This window comes from Mercenaria mercenaria, chromosome 4 (genome assembly GCF_021730395.1).
Source record: "Mercenaria mercenaria strain notata chromosome 4, MADL_Memer_1, whole genome shotgun sequence".
NCBI lineage: Eukaryota > Metazoa > Mollusca > Bivalvia > Venerida > Veneridae > Mercenaria > Mercenaria mercenaria.
The window spans coordinates 3,106,480-3,121,199 of NC_069364.1; the positions used below are offsets into that span (position 1 = coordinate 3,106,480).

At 34.4% G+C, this 14,720-nt stretch overlaps 1 long non-coding RNA gene across 1 annotated transcript in view; it reads left to right on the forward strand.

The window, feature by feature from the left end:
- Positions 1-5,289: 5,289 nt before the first annotated feature.
- Positions 5,290-14,720, forward strand: part of LOC123553167 (uncharacterized) — a 45,307-nt gene continuing 35,876 nt past the window's right edge. The window contains exon 1 of the long non-coding RNA XR_006686663.1: positions 5,290-5,401. This is a non-coding gene — a long non-coding RNA (uncharacterized LOC123553167). The remainder of the gene's footprint in view (positions 5,402-14,720) is intronic.

A 14,720-nucleotide genomic window follows, 5' to 3' on the forward strand; every position in this document is an offset into this window, starting at 1 on the left:
AGGTTTACAACTAAATGTTTTGCAATCTTTTCTCCAAATGTTTTTGATTTAGTTTTATTTAAATTGGAAAGCATTTGCTTATCACATGTACCCTTTTTTACACCACTGTCATAGCAAAAATCATGTCCATACTTACTGCACCCCAGTTCATTGACGGGGGTCCATTATCTAGGGGTTTTCCCGGGCCCACAATAATTATATCCGGGGAGGTTAAACCTTTCTTAGGAAAATAAAGGAAACATTGCTTTGTAATACTAAATTACCCCCTTACTTTTAAAAAATTTGATTTTTTTTTTTCCACAAGATGAACAAGTAGCCTTTTATCATTTTTCCCCCCGGTTTTTGTTATAACATAAGGGGGATTTATATTATCTAAATCTTTTTCTTCAAAAAAATATATTTTATTCTGTAAATCATCTATACTATGTTTTTAAAAACTTTTTAGTTGGTTTTTTACGGTTTTTGAACCTGTGGTTTTAAATTGCCCCGGGCTTTGGGTCTCCTGCCGGGGTTTAAAAGGCAAATGGGGTTTAAAACCCAAAGGGTTTTCATTGGGTTTAACTAAAGATTTAAAAAGTTTTTAGGGTAAAAGAGACCAAAATTTTGATTTTAATTTTGGGGGAAAAGGTTAAAGTGCACTTAAGAATAGGGACAAGGGGGGGGGGGGGGGGGGGGGGGGGGGGGAAAAAAAACGCTCGCTTGGGTATTTCAATACCCCACACGCCCCGCCCGGGGATCGACTCGCGACCCCCGCATCCGTAGACCACGCTCCCCCCTACTGAGCTAAGCGGGCGGGCTCCGATAAATAGTACTTCAAAACTAGCTGAAATTATTTGCGACACACACACATGTGACGTGACTCTGATGATACTATGAAGAAGTGAGAGACCAAAAAATTTTGACAAAAAATTTACAAAACAGACGGTGATTAGAAAATTTTTGATGACAAAACCCCCGAAATTTAAGCCAATCAAAAACGGTTTTGTAAGAGTTTTTTTTTAGTTACTAAAATAACTTTCAGTAAGTTACAATGTCAGGCTGTGCTTTACATTTTTTTTACAAACAGTTCGAACTTGATAAGATACTCGCATCACTAAATTTGAACATAATTATAAGATTACATAATCTGTTACTGAGAAAAAATATTATATCGTAAATTTTAGTAACGTTATAATAATGGTAACTATTTCTTAATTTTGAACAAAAATTCTTAAAAATACAAATTAACCTGTATTTAAAAATACTATACTTTGACATATCTGAAATTTTCTGACAAAAACCCTATTGGGATTAATTGATACGATTATTTTTAAAAAAAATCTAAGGGTAACGTAAATTACAAAAAAATTTGATCAATTCGGGGGTTTCACCTTCCACCCGGCCTATTTGTCTCAAGGATCGGGTTTTGGGTTTGAGTCCTTTTCCCCACTTGTCATGAAATTTTGTGATTCATTTTTTAAAAAAAAATGCATAAGTATTTAATTTTCTCCTGGCACGCGTTAGTCCGCTTGGGAAAAAAGTCAGTTAAAATTTTTTACGACAAACTAAATGTTTTGTATATCCCCCATTCTGGAAAAAAAAAAAAACCTGTCCCGATCGAGCTTCTGGGGGAATAATGCAGAAAAAGATGAATAAATGCCCCAGAAACGATCTAAAACATTGTTTATTAAAATGACGCCATGACGTACAGTTAGTTAAAGCGCAAAATTTAAAAGTTTTTTTTTGAAAGTACGTTTCTGTGCATTTTCTTTTTTTTTTAAATTTTTTTTTAAACCCCATTATTTGCTGAAAAATTATTTAGAGTTTTCGCTCTGAAAAATTTTACAAATTTTGCTTCTTTTATGTGTTTTATTGAAAATTATCAAGTAAGAATTGAGTAGGTAACTGATGTTTTTGGGAAAAATAGTTGGGTGAAAGCTTTCATTCGGGAATTTTCAAATAAAACCGGCTGTTGTTTTTTATACTATTTCCGGTTTCCGTTGATAATTTGTTACCTATATATTAAATCTAAGCTCTAAACTGTTCAAATTTTTAAAAGAAAAATTGGGGTTTTGAATTAAATTGATGTTAACCCTGGTACCGGGAGGAAAAGCCGAGATATTACACAGACAAATAAATTAAAAATATGAAAAGCTGAGGTTGGCTACTTGGGTTTCAGTAAAACTATGCTGCATATTTTCATAGTGCAGACCCGTCATTTCAGAGCCCCTAGTTGAAGCAACACTTTAAATGAAACAACATAGAGGGGACGGGCCGACCACAAAGAAGTAAACCTGCCAATAGGGTTGAGTGAAGAAGAAGGGCCCCTTTTACTTAAAAAAAACGCATTTGACTGTGTTAAAAAGCATAACACGACACATTTTTGCGCAACAGAGACCACTGGTTAAAGATTTTTCAAATTTATTAATTCCAGAGGACGGCTGCACGTGAAAAATACTTTTTTTCCCCAGTGTCGACATGAAAAATTCCCATCCAAATCATTTATCGCACGAAAGTTACTCGCAGACTAAAAAGGGTACATTAAAAAAAAAAAAGAAACCCTTTCTAAAAAATGCCACGTTTTAAGGGACTATCAAGGCCATCAGCCCCTGGGAGGGGACGCCAACTTTCATTCATGAAATGCACGTCGATTTGGTTCTCACCTGCTTCATGAAATGGGGTTTTTTTACGCCCAGTATCTTTTTTAAAAATATCCTGAAATAACGGGAGCTTTCCTAAAAAATGTCAGACGAGGGGAGCTGAAGATTTTAAGCTGTGAAGTTTGTTTAAATCAAGCAAATAAAACGAAAATATTACTTGCGTTAGAAATAAGATGTTTTAAAGCTACATTAACAACAAAGATAACTTTATCTATTTTTTTATAAGAAATTACGATAAAAAGCATGGTATAAGCTATCTTAAACATCTCTGTTGCCATGGTTACTTTAATCTTTAAGAAAAATAGGGTATCATGTAAAGTGATTGGTATTTTGCTAATAATGTTACCCAAGTATTCCATGTTGGTCATTAACGGAATGGCACTGGATCCGTCGAAAAACCCGTTTTCATACAATGTTGTTTAAAAATGAGAGAAAATGCGTTACCGTGAAAACACAAGACCCGCAACACATACATTTTAAGCTTATATTTGAAAGCTAACGCGCATACTAGTAAAATTATCAATTATGAGACTTCTAGGGATAACAATGGAACTGAAATACACTGAAAAGTGTTAAATATTCGTTTTTTCCTTTTCTTTCAATATAAAATACATTTGGAGGGTCATGTACTTCAACCCTGGATAAAAATTGTACTTGAAGACACAGAGGTAAACGAAATTGAGATTGTAGCAGTTAAAACATTAAATTACACGAAATAGAAAAAAATTGCTGCGGTTCAACTACTCGTAATTTGAATTTACCCTGGTAACAAAGTAACTTACCTCCTTTAGCGACTCTAGAATTACTAGTATATTTATAGGAAAATTCTGGTCTTCTTTCGTCGGACAGTTCAAGCATCTGGTGTTAGTAGACGGAAAAAAATCATATCATAAATGCTACAACAAAAATAAAAGCAACGTAAAGTAGGTTATTTTAGGCATAAAACTGCTGTTACTAAGCTTTTCGATGGTGTTTTAACAGAGGAGAAAACGTGTGTTAACAAAGAGAATCTCACGCTCACGTGCTGTTTAAATACCTGCGTTCCCTGGGAAATAGTAAACGTATTAAGGGCCTAAAATGGATAATTCACAGGAAATTACGTCAATGTGAAAAACGTCGGACGTTCCCGTGCATTTCATTGAAACTTTCATTTGAATTTACCCTGGTAACAAAGTAACTTACCTCCTTTAGCGACTCTAGAATTACTAGTATATTTATAGGAAAATTCTGGTCTTCTTTCGTCGGACAGTTCAAGCATCTGGTGTTAGTAGACGGAAAAAAATCATATCATAAATGCTACAACAAAAATTAAAGCAACGTAAAGTAGGTTATTTTAGGCATAAAACTGCTGTTACTAAGCTTTTCGATGGTGTTTTAACAGAGGAGAAAACGTGTGTTAACAAAGAGAATCTCACGCTCACGTGCTGTTTAAATACCTGCGTTCCCTGGGAAATAGTAAACGTATTAAGGGCCTAAAATGGATAATTCACAGGAAATTACGTCAATGTGAAAAACGTCGTGCATTTCATTGAAATTTAATGACTTTGAGAGACAATATGTTCATTTCTTAGTTTTTACGCGTTTTATGCTCGGGATTCTGCAGATGTTATTACACAAAAGAAAACGCGTTATCCCTGCAATATAGATATTTACAGGGATTAACGAAAACGCCCAAAATAATTTGCGGAGCTTAACGGGTTTAAAGTCAGTAACACGGCGTTTTATTACTTGACTTAGTGACCTAGTTTTTTTCACCTAGTTCAAAGTTAACCTTCATTTGATAAAGGCAAACATTCCAACCGGATTTCCTAACATCCGGTAGAAAATATAAATTTATAGCGTGTTAAAAACGTTTTTCCTATGATAAAATCTCGTGGTTCAGTTTTAATCACAGAGAATCCAGTTTCAAAGTAGAACGAGATGTTAAAATGTGACACATTCTAACAACGTTACATAAAGATAGAATATAAATCATGAACATTGTATTTCCCAAACTTGTCCTACTGCATTGCATTAATTTTGACCCTAGATAATCAAGTTTCAAACTTCATGTAGATCTTATAAAGACAAACTTTCTTACCAAGGCGATCCAGTAGAAAAATGGAATCTAGAGTGTTAACAAGCCTTTCAGTCATCAAGTGTTTGAGCCAAGAGGTCACCAGTTTCAAAATCTGCCGTGATTTTCTTAATACAAACATTATGTCTAACTTTCATTACGACTTGGCTAAAATTTTAATCTCTAAGAGTGCTAACATTGGTATTGTGAAAGACAACGGACGAAGACGGACGACGAATACAGTGCTACCACAATAGCTCTCTGAGCATTATGTGTAAGATGTGTTTAGATAACATTCTTATGCAAGTTTACGACGATCCCAGCTAGTTCAATATGTGTAACACAAATTCTCTCTGATGGTCAGACGGACGGACGAACAGACAAAGCCAAATCTACATCTTCACCACATAATGGTGGCAGAATGAGCCAGACCTTATCACTTTTTTTCGCACACATAATATACTCAGATTATGTTGGGATGGCCCCCGTAGAAGTTGATCTAATTAAAAAGATTTGGTTGTGATATTGTAATACAATATTAGCCAACACGCGAACTTTATTGTGTAGATTTTGCGTTTTATTTTGAAGGTGACCGTATAGTGCAATTTATTCAGTCTAACAGTATTCAGTCTAACAGTAACACACGTTGTCAGATTAACCAGTTCGTGATGTACTCGACCACGGATATTATGGCAAAAGTTACAAGGTACTTTTTCTAATTTGTTCACTTTTAATTTTGAGAATATTTGATATGAGTTTTTACACAAACATTTTGCAAAATATTTCAAGCTCCGCAATTAATTTCCTCCTAACTGATGTGGTGGGGTTGGTCAAGGCTTGTCTAGCCTGCGTCATTCCCAAATACGTTTTTTCAAAGCAGATAAATAAACACTAAAGAAAATAAAAACAGGAGATATAATGCTGATTAACCTTAGTACGGTAAAAATAGATATAAATATGTGTACAGGTCTCCGGTGATGGCAGAAGTAATTTTAGATAAATGTTTTGAATAATTTAGTGTACAGGGACGAATGGATTCAAAATTGCATCTTTTTTTTTTTTTAAATCTAAAATTCATCTGTTTGGCGGACTGAGGTCTTATTTGTTAAAAAAAAAAAAAAAAAATAGATTTGTAACTATTGACAGATCGCTTTAGAATGCTGTTTAATAAAATGCTCGAAGTATTGCTTAATATAAAATCCACAGACACTTGGGGTTCGGACCTCCACACACCCCATTCTCCTCCGCCCATGTTTCAAATCTTGTAATATTGAGAGCATTGATGTAGTCTGGTGGTTTTAGTGACAAAAGTGCTCTAGAAATCATTTTATGAAGGCCGGTTATGAAGTATTTCGACCCCAATAGAATAATGACCCCCCCGGTCATTATTCTATAGAAAAAGTGACCCCCGGTCATAGTATTATGACCTCCAGATCATAGTACTATGACTCCCCCACGTGAAGTAAACTGAACCTCACGAAGAATATTGACTCCCATAAAAAAACGACCCCGGTCATTTGGTCAAATTTAGTGATAACTCATGTATCTAAGGCCTAATTGCTGCATTTTATGCCCCCACTCGGGGGAGGGGGGCATATAGATTTGCCCTTGTCCGTCCGTCCTTCCGTTTGACCATTAGCCCCAGATACCATCACTTGACACAGAAATCAGAGCATTCCGCAACGGGAAAAGGGATTCTATTTCTAGACGCTGTATCTTGGTGTATACATTTTTTTCAGGAAAATAACAATTCACAATACGTTCACAAAACACACCAGTGTCAATAATCCCTGCAAACTTCGGTATGAAGTAATTCTTCAGAAGAAAACTGCACAAGAAACTGCTAGCATAGAACTTAGTATTAATAGAAGTTGTAATACTTAACAGTGGCAGTGAAGTACGGTAGCCGCAACAATAGAAGGTAGTAGTAGTAGTAGTAGTAGTGGCAGTGGTAGTGGCAGTGGCAGTGGCAGTGGCAGTAGCAGCAGCAGCAGCAGCAGCAGAGGAATAAGTGACAGCAACAACAGCAGCAGGAGAAGAAGAGGTAGATGTACAAGACGTATTAGTGGAAGCAGGTATAGTAGTATGGTAAAAGCAGTTGTAGTAGTAGTAGAAGAAGTAGTAGTAGTAGTAGTAGTAGTAGTAGAAGAAGAAGAAGTACATGTAGTAATAGCAATAGAAGTAGCGGCACCAGTAGTAGTAGTAAAATCAAAATGTTAACTATTGGCAATGGAGGGTATTAGAGTTGTAGATCTAGTAAAATTGTCCGTTAGGTTTGGTGGGGATCACTTTTTAATAGATATTATCGTCGAAAGTCTTTTTAGGACCTGGTGTTTTACACGGAAAGAGTAACTTTTTAAATAGAATAATGTCCGGGAATCGATATTGTATGAGAGTTCGAATGTAGTAATTTCGGCAGTGAGTATTTTTCATGGAAGGAGTCCTTTTTCTATAGAATAATAACCGGGGTCGTTATTCTATGAGATTCGAAGGGAGTCATCTTTAGGGAGTCAGTATTTTACTTGGAGGGGTCAGTTTTTCTATAGAATAATGACCGGGGGTCTTTATTCTGTAGAGTTTTCAAAGGGAGTCAGTTTTTTATAAGGGGAGTCCATATTTTACAGGAAAGGGGTCACCTTTTCTATAGAATAATGACCGGGGGGTCGTTATTCTATGGGGGTCGAAATACTTCATTACACCGGCATGTTAATGCCCGAAGACAACATATTTGTTGAAGCTTGAACCTTACCGGTCACTTTGATAGCTGTCTCCAAAAATATAACGATGTTTTATGTAAATTAGAGGGGTCAAAAGGTCATGCTATGAAATTCTGATTTTGCAATTTTGTTTTCGTATCCTTTTTTTTTCAATGATTATGTACTGGCAATATTTTTGGAAAATTGTACCCTAAATGTATTATGAAACTACATTTAGTCACTTAGAATTGATGCAAAGCTAAAAGAGAACATGACAAAATAGAAACAATGTCTGAAATTAGAGTCAAAGGTCGTGCACTTTATCTATTAACGTTGAGACAATGTCATCTATAGATACTATTAATATGTTATCCAAAAGTGATAAATGGAATTCATTCAAACTTCATACAAAGATTAAGGACATTAAGGAAAAGTGCTTTGTACAAGTGCAATAAATCCATCTAGCTTACTATTTGAATTATCTCCATTTATTAAACTTACATATAACAGTTCTTTTCCAAAGAATAACTCCAAATTTAACCAATCATTTTTGTTGAAATTTCACACAACGAAAAAGACCACTGAAAGAGACTGAAGTTTATTAAATGATGAGTCTATCTCGCTCATTTTTTAAATTATCTCCCTTTATAGAATGTAGTTGTCTGAACAATTTAAGCACTAAATGACATTACTTTCTATTCAGTGGTCTAAATAGTACTTACGTTACTGGCATCAGTTGATCGTTACAAAGCTTTTCTCAAATAGTTTGTGGTACCCTACTTGCGTAAGGGGATTGTTCAATTATATAGAAAATATATCAGCAGATGGTCACAATCAACATTTAGACATAAAGATTAATATTTACCGTATTATATACTTGTTAAATCAGATCTTAGCTCGTTGGCACTTACGTTATCATCAATATATATCATGTACAGCACAACATATGATCTTTGATAGTTGTATATTCCCTTTGTCTGCATATTTAAATGTTTGTATATAATTTAACACAGATATCTTAAGCATTGTTATAGAATATGGGGTTCCTTTTTGGCTCATCTGATTTTTTGCTCGATTATACGAAGTATAAGGAGAGCTGTCCTACTCGACCAGGCGTCGGCGTCTTTCCGCGTCCCAACTTTGGTTAAAGTTTTTGTTTTTTTATACTTTCTCTTTTTTCTATTTATCTCAGTAATTACTTAATGGATTTGATTCAAACTCAAAATAGTTATTCCTCATCATCACCCATATCATCTGACCTAAGGGTCATAACTCTGATACCAATATTTCGTGATTTGTCCCCCTTTTTACTTAGATTTTCAGGTTAAAGTTTTGATGCACTTTCACTCTATCTGTGTTATTACTGAATGGATCTGATTCAAACTTAAAGTAGTTGTTCAACATCAGCACCCTCATCATATGAAGAAAGGTGCATAACTCTGGCACAATTTTATCATGAATTATTCCCCCTTTTTACTTAGAATTTCAGGTTAAAGTTTTAAAGCACTTTCACTCTATCTCTGTTATTGCTGAATGGATCTGATTCAAACTTAAAATAATTGTTCAACATTATCATCCACATCATATGACACAAGGTGCATAACTCTAGTACATTTTTTTCATGAATTAAGCCCCTTTTACTTAGAATTTAAGGTTAATTTTGATGCATTTTCACTATATCTCAGTTATAATTATGAAATGCATATTTAATTCAAACTTGAAGAAGTTGTTCCACATCATCACCCACATCATATGACACAAGGTGCATAACTTTTGCACCAATCTTTAATGAATTATGCCCCCTTTTTGCTTAGAATATACTTATATAGTGTTTGATACACTTTATCTTTACCTCTCTTGTTACTTAATATTTTTAACTCGGGCTATTGTGCAATATCTTCATCTACCATTGGAATCACTCTTGTGACAGCTCCAGTATCCTCAGATATGCCAAATTTTACTATCCAGCATCGAAATAGTCGAGCGCGCTGTCTTCTGTGACAGCTCTTGTTTGAAAATTATTGTCATCACTTGATCGTCATCGGCATTGGCGTCTGCGTCGGCGTTGCCTGGTTAAGTTTTATGTTTAGGTCAGCTTTTCTCCTAAACTATCAAAGCTTTTACTTTAAAACTTGCAACACTTGTTCACCATTAACAGCTGACTCTGCACAGCAAGAAAGTAACTCCATTCTGCTATTTTGCAAGAATTATGGCCCCTTTTGGACTAAAAATATCAAATTTCTTATTTAAGTTTTATGGTCAGGTTAATTATCTCCTAAACTATCAAAGATATTGCTTTAAAACTTGTAGCACTTGTTAACTATTAAAAGCTGACTCTGTATAACAAGAAACATAACTCTATCCTGCTTTTTGCAAGAATTATGACCTCTTTTGAACATAGAAAATATCAGATTTCTCGTTCAAGTTTTGTGTTTTGGTCAGCTTTTCTCCTAAGCTATCAAAGCTATTGCTCTAAAACTTGCAACACTTATTAACGATCAAAGACTGACTCTGTAAAGCAAGAAACATAACTCAGTCCTTCTTTTTGCAAGAATTATGACCCCTTTTGGGCTTAGAAAATATCAGATTTCTTGCTTAAAGTTTGCGTTTAGGTCAACTTTTCTCATTAATAGTCAAAGTCATTGCTTTAAAACTTGGAGCAGTTATTCGCCGTTTAAAGCTGCATGTACAGTAACTCTACATCGTTTTTTGCAAGAATTTTTACGACCCCTTTTGAACTTAAAATTTCATGGGTATGACAATATTTCTATTATACAGAGACAAAAAATCAGATGAGCATCTGCACCCGTAGGGCAGTCCTCTTGTTTTATTTCAGCATGCTTTCATGGTAATATATGTACCGATACTTATATTTACTTTTGAAACAATGTACTGCATAACACATGTATAATTCGATTTTATTTATATTTGTGAGTTCTTATTACAAGTCGCTTTTACATAATTTTAATGAATAAAATGCCTTCTCCCACAATTTACCACACGTTGAGCAATGACTGTCTACCACTGAGTACTAGTATGTCATGCTTTGTTTGGCGTACCATTTATTTCACCAAAATCTACGTTACATTAACACTTAAGATTGACAAACTTTTCAAAGTTACACAGTGAGTATTAGGTTACAGTGCTTAGTTAGCAAGCATCTTAAAATGACTTTTGAATAATTCTTTATGTACATTACTTTATATTGCATTCTTTCGCCAGATGCAGCTTATTGGTACATACGTTACTTAATTAGAGTATGTCCTTTGTGCATTTAAACTCTCTATTGATAGAGAGTGAGTGGCGCAGAAGTTAGCAGACTGGGCTACAGCGGTCCGGGTTTGATTCAAGGTTGCGGCTGATATCCCGACCAGTGTTCAGTACTGGTACTTTTTCCAGCACTATCTGTCTAGAATGTATGCTGGGAAGGTAAATATCACACCTGCCGTGGACTCCGCTGGAAATAAGTTGTTCCATCCATTACAGGTGGTGAATTTCGTCCATTACCCACTTTAAACAAGAAATTTTACCTTTTTTAAAAGTTTTATATCAAACCCAGTAAATGTGTTATATACCGATAACCTAGATGAGTTTTCATATAGGAAAGCAGTAAATATTTCCGAATTATTCTATGAACTCATTGCTCTATGCTGCTATTCTGCTAATTTCACATAAACGAATTATTTAACAATACTGGATATTGTTTTGTAATCATGAGTTTACAAGTACCGGTACATGTACATGTTTTAGCGACTCCCACATACAGCCGACATCATCCTTACATGATGCATATATTGGTTTGCAATTTTTGTTGATATATTCCAACGACGCCACTTAAATATTCACCATTATAAACAATATGACATGTGCAAAGGTCAAGGTCACATGCACCCAAATTAAGTTTCCTTTTTGTATGAAGATGAAATAACTTCCCTTTTATATCATATAGTATAATAAATATGTTTTTCTTCAGTAAATCAGTTTTAGAACTAATTCAAAAATGAAATTACGATTGGTTCTAATAGATATGTAAAAAATTCACATAAACGAATTATTTAACAATATTGAATATTGTTCTGTAATCATGAGTTTACAAGTACATGTACATGTTTTAGCGACTCCCACATACAGCCGACATCATTCTTACATAATAAATATATTGGCTTGCAATTTTTGTTGGTATATTCCAACGACGCCACTTAAATATTCACCAATATAAACAATATGACATGTGCAAAGGTCAAGGTCACATGTACCCAAATTAAGTTTCCTTTTTGTTTGTAGATGAAATTACTTCCCTTTTATATCATATAGTATAAGAAATGTGTTTTTCTTCAGTTTTAGAGCTAATTCAAAAATGAAATTACGATTGGTTCTGATAGATATATAAAAATGCTATTAACAATATTACATTTCCAGAATATGAACACAGACGCAAGTCACAACTTTATTGAAAGAATATTTATATTTTTTTGGCAAAGATTTTCTGTATTTCTTTGTGTTTTTTTTTTGTTTGTCTGTTTTTTTTTCAAATATTAACGTAATTGAATGGTTTATTATTAAAACATTGATGTAGTTGATAAATAATACCCTTTTATATGCAAGGTTATGCATCTTTTCAGTAGGCAATATGATCATGTTTATTTATACTTCATAGCACTTACTGCGACCTTTATAGCTTTGATAGAAACAAATATATTTGACTTAATCAAAAATTTTAATCAACGGCGATGCCGACTCCGATGCTGGGGCGAGAGTAATAGCTCTACTTTTTCTTCGAAAAGTGGAGCTAATATAATAAAGCAACGAAATGAAACATTTAAAACTTTACAATATGTCCTGCCGGAAGGTGAACGCAAATATTACATAAAGATTTATTGGGACGTTTTTAATCTGTAAAATAAAAGCTTTCCTAAAATTGTATATAACTAATATATACTGAACAAAATAGCTAAGTGCCCTTTATATTTATTTGCCAATATCTTCAAAAAAATAACATAAAATACGTTTTGAAATGTAATGTACATTCAGAACAATATGTAATTGATAAAATGCCGAACTTACAACAAAACCAAAACACGTCTTCAGAAATAATATTCATTCATTTTAAGATTTAAACTAATTTTTGACAGGTCACAAAAAGTAAACAAACATGTTAACAATGTGTATGTCCATACTAAAAACGAAAACGTATTTTGGGAAGATAATGAAATAACTTCGTTAGCTTGCTTTTTCTAAAAACAGCATTCACCACTTTTATTTAACCATTCGCTAGAAAAAAAATGTTAATATGAACAGTTCTTATTCTTACAAATAGTATTCACTTGTTCACAAAAACACAGCTTTTATGTGTTTTTGTGACTTTTTTACAAATGGGGAGCGTTAGTAAATTGAATAAAATTTATATGTTGGCGTCACTTAATATTTTTGAAATTTTATTATGTTATTAACAACAGTTTGTTCTAAAAGTATGCTAAATTTCAAATTTGTATTTACAGAATTTACAAATATATTGGAAAATTAGCAATGCGGTTAGCTATTTTGTTCTGTATATATACCCTGTGACCTTTAACCTTTATATATGAGCATACAATACGTTTTCGGGTAAGAGTCATAATTTATTAATTGGATACAAGTGTATGGTTTATTTAATCCTAATATTGTAAATCAAATCCTGTATAATGAGAAATTATTCATGAATCATTGCATGAGTGCCAAAAATTATGTGAAAATATCAGTTTTAATGTATGACATTTTGACCTCTATAATTTGCATATAGTGGTCATATATTTTTTGGAGACAGCACCCAGATGAACCAGGGATGTTTAAACTTTAATAAAGTCTTTATCTCCAAGCATTAACATTCCGGCCCTCATAAACTTTTTTCAGGGGCTAATGGTAAAATACTTTAAAAAAAAAAAAAAAAAAAAAAACACGCTGAAATGTTACAAAATGCGTTTTATGATCGTCACCTCTGCTCAGTACATGGTAAAATGCTAAAAAATATTGGCTAAATTTAACCAAGAGCGGAGGAGAATGGGGTATCTGGGGGTCCGAACCCCAAGTGTCTGTGATAAAATGTAGGAAAACATTGCATCAAATAGTAGATAGGAATTATGACAGTCGATGTTATCAGGAACTTGATCGTACTTCCGTTTTAATTCATTTTTCAGCAACGGTACTTTTATTTTACTAAGCTTCTCTTGATGTGTATTATTCTACTGTAACTTCCTTTAATAAAATATGGCGGCTGGTATGATCTGACCGATTTTGGCATGTCGGACGTCGTTAAATTATACATCTGTTGTTAATTTCTATTTCAATATCATATGTTCCGTATTTGTACTTGATGTTTAGTTTTCATATTGTAAATTCATATATTTTCATTGTAGATTACCTCCCCCCACCCCACCCATCCGTTTAAGATTGGTTTGACAAATTTTGGGCAATGTAGCTTTTTTCAATGATTAAATTCACATATTTCTGATGTGGTTCAATGTCATCTGGCAGTGGTATTTTCATTTGGGCACTGCCAACTTTCCGTTCGGCAGTGCTACCGTGTCGTTTGGCAGTGCTTACTTGTCATTCGAAAGTGCTAACTTGTCATTCGGAAGTGCTAACTTGTCATTCGGCAGTGCCGTTTTCATTTGGGCACTGCTAACTTGTCATTAAGCAGTGCTAACATGTCATACAGCAGTGCTAACGGGTCATTCAGAAGTGCTAACTTGTCATTCGGCAGTGGTATTTTCATTTGGACACTGCTAAATTGTCATTCAGCAGTGCTCACGTGTCATTCAGCAGTGCTAACGTGTCATTCGGAAGTGCTAACTTGTCATTCGGAAGTGCTAACTTGTCATTCGGCAGTGGTATTTTCATTTGGGCACTGCTAACTTGTCATTCAGCAGTGCTAACGTGTCATTCAGCAGTGCTAACGTGTCAATCGGAAGTGCTAACTTGTCATTCGGCAGCGGTACTTTCATTTGGGCACTGCTAAATTGTCATTCAGCAGTGCTAACGTGTCATTCAGCAGTGCTAACGTGTCATTCGGAAGTGCTAACTTGTCATTCGGAAGTGCTAACTTGTCATTCGGCAGTGGCATTTTCATTTGGGCACTGCTAACTTGTCATTCGGCAGTGCTTACTTGTCACTTGTGATTCAGCAGAGGTAACTTGTCATTCGGAAGTGGTATTTTCATTCGGGCTCTACTAGCTTGTCATTCTGCAGTGCTAACGTGTCACTCGACAGTGCTAACTTGTCATTCGGCAGAGGTATTTTCATTTGGGCACTGCTAACTTGTCATTCGGCAGTGCTAACCTGTCGTTCGGCAGT